The following is a 9,034-nucleotide window of genomic DNA, read 5'->3' on the forward strand; positions in this document are numbered from 1 at the left end:
GTTGCTGTGGGCTGTTGGTAAGGCAGAAGATTTGGAGGAGCAGAACTGCTCACCTTGTGGTGGCCAGGAAGCAGAGCACACAAGGAGGAGACCAGGGATGAGCTATCCCCTCCCGGGCATGTCCCCAGTGACCTGTTCCCTTCAAGGAGGCCCACAGCCTAGAGTTTCTACCACCCCCAGTAACCCCTTCCATTACGGATCATCAGTGGGTCCATCCGCTGGAGGGTCAGAGCCCTTGTTATCCGGCCACCCTCCAAAGCCACCTCTGAGCTGCACTGCACTGGGGACCGAGCTCTCTCCACAGGCGCCTCTGAGAGCGTTCCAGATCCACGCTGAAATACTTGGAGAAGGCTCCAGAGTGACAAAGGCTCAACCTGGAGCCCTGGAACTCTTGGAGTCCCTGGGGCTTAGGGCTCAAGAGATGCCGTCCTGTGCATGTCCCTTCAATCCTGCATGGCCATCCCTTTGTCTCCTGTGTGAGGATATTTTAACGTCCAGCCTGGTGCCAGCCATGGACACACAGGGCCTGGCCTGAGGGACTGGGCAGGGGGTGGGGCTCTGTGCAGCCTCAACCCCAGTGGGGAGAGTGGGGAGGGGGCTGAGGAGGCCACAGAAGATGGACGAGGTGCTGTCCAGCTCCTGGGGAGTGACTTGCTGGCTTGAGGACTGGGAGCTGAACCTGGGACAGGGCTGCCTTGGGACAGTGTCTCTGGAGCCTTTGCCTCGTCTGACAGGTCATCTCACCCTCAGTTCACAGACGGGAAGCAGAGGTCAAGCTGCAGAGCCAAGTGGCAGCAGAGCTGGGCTCGTCCCCGGGCGGCCTGGTTGCGGGTACAGACTCTGAAGCTCTCAGGTCCGGCAGGACGGCATCTCCAGGGGCCTTCTCCCTCCCATGGCGGGGCGCTGGGCCTTCGCACCTGTGGTCAGGCCTCGGGGGGCCTGGAGTCACACTGCAGTTTGGAATGGATCAAGCAGACAGCACTGCCCCGCGATGTACAGCTGAGAAGGCGGAGCAGGGGGGCGCGCGGGCCGAGGACTGCCTGGTGTGGGCCCATCAGGAGGGGGCTGGGCGACCTTTCCATCGTGGCCACATGGGCACTGCGTGAGGTCGTCATTGGTACCCTCAGCTCTGTGGGGGGATGCCGATGCTCAGGGCATGCGGTGAGGATTTTGGGTGAGGATTTTGGATAGGTGAGGGTTTGGGGGAGGTCAAAGGGCATACTACGGTGGGTTGCATGGTAGCCTCCTCCCAAATATTTGTAGCTGGAACCTCAGAATGCGGTCCTGTTGGAAATAGGATCCTTCTGGATGTAACTGAGGTAAGGATCTAGCCATGGATCAACCTGGATTGGCAGGCCCTGAGTCCAGTGACATGTGGCTATAGGAGCACTGAAGAGGACACACCCAGAAACGCCCCTCCCACCAGCAAGAGGAGCCCTGTGGGAGGCCGGCAGAGGTCCAGTAGCACAGCCCCAAGCCCAGGGGCACCAGGGCCCCCAGAAGCCGAAAGAAGCAAGGCAGGTGCTCCTCTGCAGTCTCTGAGGGGGCCTTGTCCTGCCAACACCTTGATCTCAGTCTTCTGGCCTCTTGAACGGTGACTCACTCCCTGTTGTCTTAGGCACCAAGTCTGGGGCGGAGCCAGGAATGGCCCCTGGTGGTCCCCGTTGGCCCCTGTCACAACCTCGGTTCTTCCTGACACTGTAGGGCTGGGTCCCCTACCAGGGCTGGATCCTGCATGAAAGTCCTGCCAGCTTTTCTGTCAGCAGAAAGGGAAGGGCCACATGTCTCCCTGTCACGGGCCTGGTGCAGGGACAAGTCTTCTCACCTGTGCAGATCATGATCATTTCCTAGGTGGAGAGGTCTCAGGCCTGGTCGGGCACCAAGAGCAGGTTGTGACCTAGAGACCGCTGTGTCCTCCTTCCATGTGTCTACAGATGTGTAGAGACAGGACCATGGAAGGGTGTGTCAAGGACACTGGCTCACTCCGTTTTGGAGATAAGAGGCCTGCAACCTGCTGTCCACAGCTGGAGACCAGGGAGCGCACAGCGTGGCTCAGCCCAAGTCCAGAGGCCAGAGAGGGGGCACCCAGCGCCCAAGGGCAGAAGACGATGCCAGTCGGGCTCAGGCAGAGAGAACGTGCCCTTGTCTGCCTTCTGTCCTCCCTGAGCCCTTGGGCTCTCAGCCATTCATCCCGTGGCAGCACGGAGCTTCCCCACAGACGCCAAGCCCACCTCTCAGCAGCAGGATGATGTCTTGCTAGCTCTCTGGGAGTCCCTGAGCCCCACCAAGATGACACCTGAAACCGACCACACATCCCCCAAGGCCCCTGCACATGCTGGATGTGACAGGTGACACGGCGGATCACTAGCCAGATGCACCGTGGGACGCCACTGAAAACCCGAGTTCCCTCTAACCACGTGGGAAAGGTCTGGAAAGGGGAGTTTGGGGGCTTTTCTTGGGCCCTCCCTGCCCTGCCCCGGGTCTGGCCCTCATCTCCCAGGGCCTGGGCTGGGTGGGTCCCTGGACTGGCTTCTCTGCCCCCTGCAACACAGCCCGACACCCACTGCCCAGGCATTCCCTCTGTGGCCAGCTCCTGTGGAGCACCGGGCCTCTGGCACCTGGCCCTGCCTGGGACTCCCATCAGCATCCCCCTGCCCCCTCCCAGCTGAGCAGCCTCCCCTCAGCCCTGCTCCTGGGCTCTGGCCTGCTCAGGACGCGCCCCTTCCCTTCTGGGAAGGGAGTGAAGGGAGGAACTTTAGGAAGCACCCCGGCTTCCCGGATGGGCCTGGGCTCCCACGCTGGCTCCTCTAAGAGGACCCATTTACAAATGCGGAAACTGAGGCTGGAGCGGACCCGATGCTTCACCTTGTTAAGCAAATGAACAGGGATCGCAAAGGCCACTCCGTGTCCACAATCTGTGCTCGTGACAGCTGTGTGCTAGGCATGCTGTGTCCATCTGCTGGCCACCCCAGCCCCAGCTCTGCCTGCCCTGGGAAGGAGCTGCCACGGCGGTGTGCCCGCCTCCCGTCTGCAAGTCTCCTGTGGACTCTTCACACCAGGGGACACAACGCAGCTACCCCGTGTCTCTGAGCATCCGTGCCTCGTCTCCTCCGCTGGGCCAAAGCCTGGGCTGGTGGGACGCGCCTGCCATTTCTCCCGCATGTCCTCACATCCCTAGCTGGTGCCCAGACACCCATGTGGCAATTTTGAGGGTTGGGTACCAGGGATTGAACTCAGGGACACTCAACCACTGAGCCACATCCCAGCCCTATTTAGTATTTTATTAGAGACAGGGTCTCGCTGAGTTGCTTAGCGCCTAGCCATTGCTGAGGCTGGCTTTGAACTCACGATCCTCATGCCTCAACCTCGGAGTCACGGGGATTATAGGTGTGTGTCACTGCGCCTGGTCCATGTGGCAATTCTTTTTGTCAGAATGAACAAAATGTGCTGCACACAGCAACACTGACCACAAGGCTGCCTTCCCCTCAGGGCCAGGTGCCTTTGCAGAGTGGCCAGGACCGAGGCCACCCTCTGAGCCCTGACTTGGTGCTCAGAACGCCTCGTTAATTCTCCAACAGGTGGGGCTCAGAGCTGGTTGACAGCAAGCTCCACTCCGGGTTGGGTGGCAGTACTGTGCCACAGGAACCCCACGAGCCACCTCTCTGGTGTATTTACATACGTATTTATTTGGAGACGGGGCTTCCCTGGGCTGCACAAGCTGGCCTCAAACTCTTGGGCTTGAATGATCCTCCCGCATCCCCCCCCCCACCAAGTGGCTGGAACTCCAGGGTGCACCTAGACGGGTCCAGTCTAGTCTAATGCCATCTTTAAATTTCTGGTAACTACATCAAAGAAGCAAAGAGAAGCCAGCAAAAGGAACGCGAACACTCTGTTTTATTCAGCTCGGGGACACATGTGTCATTGCAGCAGGTGATCAGGGTAAACATCAACGAGGCTCTCCTTCTGTTCGTTGCTGCTCCAGATCTTAGAAATCCGGTGCAGATTCTGTGGCGATGACACTTCTCCCCCAGGACTCACCACGCTCCAAGCACTCACGGCCAGCTGTGCCTCGCGGCCTCTGTGCTGGACAAGACGGGCCTGGGGCAAGCTGGGAAGACTTCCAAGTCCTGGGTTGAGCAGGTTCTCTGGAACCTGGACTGTGGGGCTTTATGTCACGTCCCTCGAAGCTCAGGGGCCTGGTGCCACATGGTCAGGGGTCACTTACGGCCCAGTGTGGCCTCAGGCATGGTGAGGGGGGTTCTGCTGCCCAAGCACAGCACTCCTGCCTCAGCTGGACTCCCCAGGAGGCCCACCCAGGTGGACTTGGAAAATGAGATCAGAGAAAGGGGGGGAGGTGGCCTTCACGGGCCCCTGTGGGGCTGTCGTGTTGGGTCCCTGGACCTGGAAGGTCACATCAATAATGTGTCATCTGCTCACGGGGAGACAGCAGTGCTGCAGGCCTCTGAGGCTGGCTGCAGGCGCTGGAGCTCCGGTTTCCCGGCTGGGGCCAGGCCTCTCCCTCCCCAGTGCACGACTGTGTCTAGCGCTTTAGGGCGCAGGAAGCCGCTGAGGTCAGCAGGCCGGGGCAGCCTCTGAGGTGCTGTGGGAGCTCGGCACTGAGGTGGCAGTGAAGGGTAATTACCCGCTGCGTCCTTGAGGACTGGTCTGCACATGTGTCTCTCACGGGGCTGGTGGCCCTGCCTGGGGCAGCCAGAGCACCATCAGCTGCTCAGTGAGATGTGAAGTGCTGGGACCCAAAGCAGGGTCGGGGGAACAATGGCATCTGTGACTGTGCCGGGGGTGCTGCCTTCGCCTCCAACCACAAACTGCCCTGGGCATCTTCCGGGCCTCTGTGTGCCCTTCCTCTTCCCTCCTCCGGCCAGTTCTGATTCAGCAAGTCGGTGTCCTCGGGCGTGTCCCATCCTCTGGCTTTCCAGGACATTTCTAGGCCTCCACATACCTCTTTCAAGTCTGGCAGCCTTGTTGCTAGGTGGCCCAAATGCCAGGTTGAATTGTGCCCCTACTCCCAAATTCTGGCCGTCTGGATTCTCAGACTGCAGCCCTGTTTGGAGATAGGATCTTTGCTGATGTAATCAGATTAAGACAAGGTTGTGCTGGATGAGGGTGGGCCCTGAATTCAGAGGGACAGGTGTCCATGTAAGAAGAGGGAAACTTGGACACGCACAGAAGCCGTGTGATGGCCGAGGCAGAGACAGGGGGAATGCTGGGCCCGCCAAGGGGTGCCACGCATTGCTGCCAGTGCCAGAAGCCAGAGAGGCCAGGAAGGAGGCCACTACTCGCCTCTGCAGGGGGCCTGGTCCTGCCGACACCTGGATTTCCACTTCCGGGCCCCAGAGGGTAGCAGAACACACGGCTCCAGTTAAGCCACTCCGTCCGTGGAAACTTGTTAGAGCAACTCTGGGACACTCATACGGCCTCCTGCCCTGGGCTCCATGTCCTGAACAGGAGGAGAACCTCCCGGCTAACCCCTGCTCCTGGGGCACCTCCAAGCCCCAACAGGCCCTGGCTGAGATGCAGCTCTGTCTGTGGAACCCCGGGTGCACACACATTCTCAGGGGTAATGGAGTTCGGAATTCCAAAGGATTTATTTTCACTCGCCAGGCGCCCAGCCGTGACCCCACACTTGGCAGGTGACGCAGTCAACGCTGGCTCTTGACAGCATTTTCAGGAGGTTCCTGTGCAGCCGAGGGCAGGGCGGACAAGAGCAGGCAGAGGAGAGCAGGTACCTGCAGCAGCACAGGTTGAAGCCCTCCGCACCTGGCGGGGTGAGGGTGGGGCGGAGGCGGCAGAGCCCAGCGCTGGACTGGGAGCAGAGGCTGCTGGCGCCGTGGGATGACACTGGCCAGGAGCTGGTGGAAGTGAAGTGACCTGGGCAGAAGCAAGCAGGGAAGCCGAGTGGCGGGGCGGTTAGGAGCAACGGAACGAAGCCTTCGCTCAGCTCTCACACGGGTGGCGCCCAGGTCTCAAGTCTCGGGTCTCAGGGGGAGTCCTTGGGACTCACCTCCTGTGGTTCCTTGCTGCTGTTAGACATCTGGAACACATTGAAGCTATAGATTGGGCCAGTTTAAGCAAAAAGCCGAGGACAGGGAACAGAAGTCAATGGTGCCCTTGGGGGAGTGTCCAAAGAAGGGCAGCCAAGGCAGCGCCCGGTGCAGAGCAGGTCCAGCGGCCACAGCAGAGGTGGGTTTAAGGGATATGGAAGTTCAGGGACACCCAGGAGGAGCATGAGTGGGGTCCTTGGAGACAGCACAGGAGACCTGGGAGAGAGGTCTACGGCAGGCAGGGAGTGGCAGGCGGACGGGGTAGACACGGGCACTGAGGCAGCACTGTGGAGAGCAGAAGGGGAGGGGAGGAGGGCTGGGGGCAGCAGGGCACAGCCAAGGTGCTCACGATAGGAGAGAGAGGTGGGGCAGGCCTTGGGGTGACAGGAAGGGCAGCAGGGGAGGGAGAGTCCCTCCTGGGAAGGGGCAGGACAGACAGGAAGCAGGGAGGATGGAGCCCAGTGTTCTGGAGCCTGGGAGGGAGCGGGGTGAGAAGGTGCACCCCTGGCCAGGACCGTGCTGGGGTCTGTAGAGGGAGAAGAATGGTTGGTCTGCAGGAGAGCTGGCCAAAGCCAATGCTCAGACCCAAGGCTCCCCGGTCTTACATGGCCCCTGCAAGGACTTGCAACTAGCCACAGGAGACCAGGCGGGGGCTTGGGACTGGGGCTTGGCTTGGTGGGTGTCGGGGGGCTGGGTGTTGAGCAGGATAGTGGCAAGTGGCCCAGCTGCCCTCCCGTCTCTCCACCTACTTGGAGTCCCAGGCTGCTGACACAGGGGTGTGAGCTGAACCCAGCAGGGATCTCGGCAGTGCCCATGAGCACACAGAGGTCTGGGGCCGGTGGCCGTGCTGTCAGCACCCCTGGGAGGTAGGATCTGGGATTTGTATTTTCCACCTCTGCTCTTGGGTGTTTTAGAACATCATGTTTTACGATTTAGCTTTTAATCACATTCATTTTTTTTTTCATACACCGTAAAGCCGTGAAGCACCTCCCCTGACCTACCCCATGGTCTGGGTGAGCTGGAAGGGGGAGCTTTGTGACTTTGCCAGAGGTCACAAGTGCCGTTAGAGGAACTGCGGCTTCAAGCCTCCCATGTCCTCATCCTGAGTGGACTTGGTCGAGGGAGCATCACTCCCAAGTGCAGCAGCCCCCCGAGCCCTTCCCCAATGAAACCGCTCCCTCCTTGAGAAAAGCAGGTGACCCAGGTGGGGCTTCCTGCCCTGGCCTGCGTCTCCCCACGTGCCTTCTCTGCCCTGCCGCTTCCCTTTCTGGCCAGTAGCCTCGGGGCCACAGCTCAGGCAAGGACTTTGCCTTTGCCTCTTCTCCCATCTGCAGCAGCAGTGCCTCCCAGTCAAAGGACCTTCTGTCTGCCAGCCCTTGACCCCAGGCCCTGTGTAGCTGCCGCTGCCTACAGTTCCTCAGTTGCTTGGCTGAGCTGAGGTCAGGGCTTTGGGGTTCAGTCAGAGCACCCAGGGGTCTTCTCTTGCAGCCAGGATGAGGCCCACCAAGCTCACAGCCTTGCAGAAACCTCACCCATCTTCCTTGCCTCAACTGATGGCCCGCTGGTGTTTAATCATTGGCTCTGGGGAATGTAAACAAAAAGCCCCAATCTGTGTCCATTGCCGCTTCCCAGGGTGTAAACATTCCCACCTGGCCTATTTCAGAGAACCCACAGAAAGCATACAGGCTAACAAACGGGTGAGAATTGGCCCCAGCGCAGTTCCTTGCCTGGGGTGGCATCCCCCTGTGGCCTGTCTCCTTTCTGAGCTGGCCCCCTCTATCCCTCTGGACCTGGTCAGGCCAAGGATGAAAAGCATGGGATGCCTGTTGTGGAGGAGGGAGTGGGGCTTGTGCTGGGTGACCGTCGGGGACAGTTCTGGGCGCCCCACTTTGCAGCTTTACCAAGCACTCCAATGACCTCACTGAAGCCTAGAGCTCGCAGTCCTGGGGCCAGGACCACCGTGCAGGATTCAGCAAATGGATTCTAGAGCTGGCCCAGGCTGTCCCCACCTGGCACCTCCTGCTTGTGCCTTCAAAGGACCTGCCTGCAAGTCCTGAGCCTGTGCTCCCTTTGCAGCCGTTGCCCCCTGGCTTGCAGAGACAGGGCGGAAGGCCCGCCCTGGGGGGCTTGCCCTTGGGTTCGCCCGTCAGATGCATTCTTGGGACTTGCAGGCCAGGCCTGAGCCTGTTCTCAGCAAGCCTGGTGGTGGGTGCTCGGGCAGCATCCCAGGGCTGGTGGCCACTTCCAATGGTGCTGAGAGGGAGGGCGAGGGCGGGCCACTTTGGGGCCAGTGTGAAGGTGGCAGATGAGGCCGGTTGTGGCCACCTGCTGATTTTCAGGTTGACTGGCTGTCCTGGAGCCAGGGGTGCCCTGTCCCCACCCTCCTGATGTGATGCAGGAATGGCTTCTTGGTGGGCAGCCAGGTGTGTCCTGGGGGTCATTTTGGAGGCCGAGGTAGACCTGTTTCTCTGGTCCTTCCAGTGGTTTTGTGAGCTTCTAAGTTCATGCCCTGTGCAAGTAGCCAGAGTGGCTCGTCTTCTCCAGCGGAACCCGACTGTGTGCCTTTTAACGTGGTCAACTCACATGACCTTCCCTCAAGTCCCGGGGTCCCCAGCTCCCCGGGGGCACTCTCGTGCTCCTTCACTGTAGTGGAGGTTGTGCATTCAGAGGTGCAGACTTTGAGCCGGGACCTGGAGTCTTTTCATGGGTCCATGGATCTGGTAAACGGTTCTGGAAAACTGCAACATGCACCCAAGCCGCGGAGAGCTGGGGGCCAGGAGAGCCCTGTGCCCAGCAGGGGCTGGCAAGCCTGGAGGGACTTCGGAAGGCCTGTGCACCACCGGGCACGGGCTCGCTTGGCTCTCATTTGCGTCGACTCACTCCAACTTCACAGCGACCTTGACCGCCGTGGCCCTGCCTGTTGCTGGTTCACGAGGGACTGGAAGGAAAACAGAAGCGAGAATGGCTGGGAG

Source organism: Marmota flaviventris, chromosome 17, assembly GCF_047511675.1.
Source record: "Marmota flaviventris isolate mMarFla1 chromosome 17, mMarFla1.hap1, whole genome shotgun sequence".
NCBI classification, from domain to species: domain Eukaryota; kingdom Metazoa; phylum Chordata; class Mammalia; order Rodentia; family Sciuridae; genus Marmota; species Marmota flaviventris.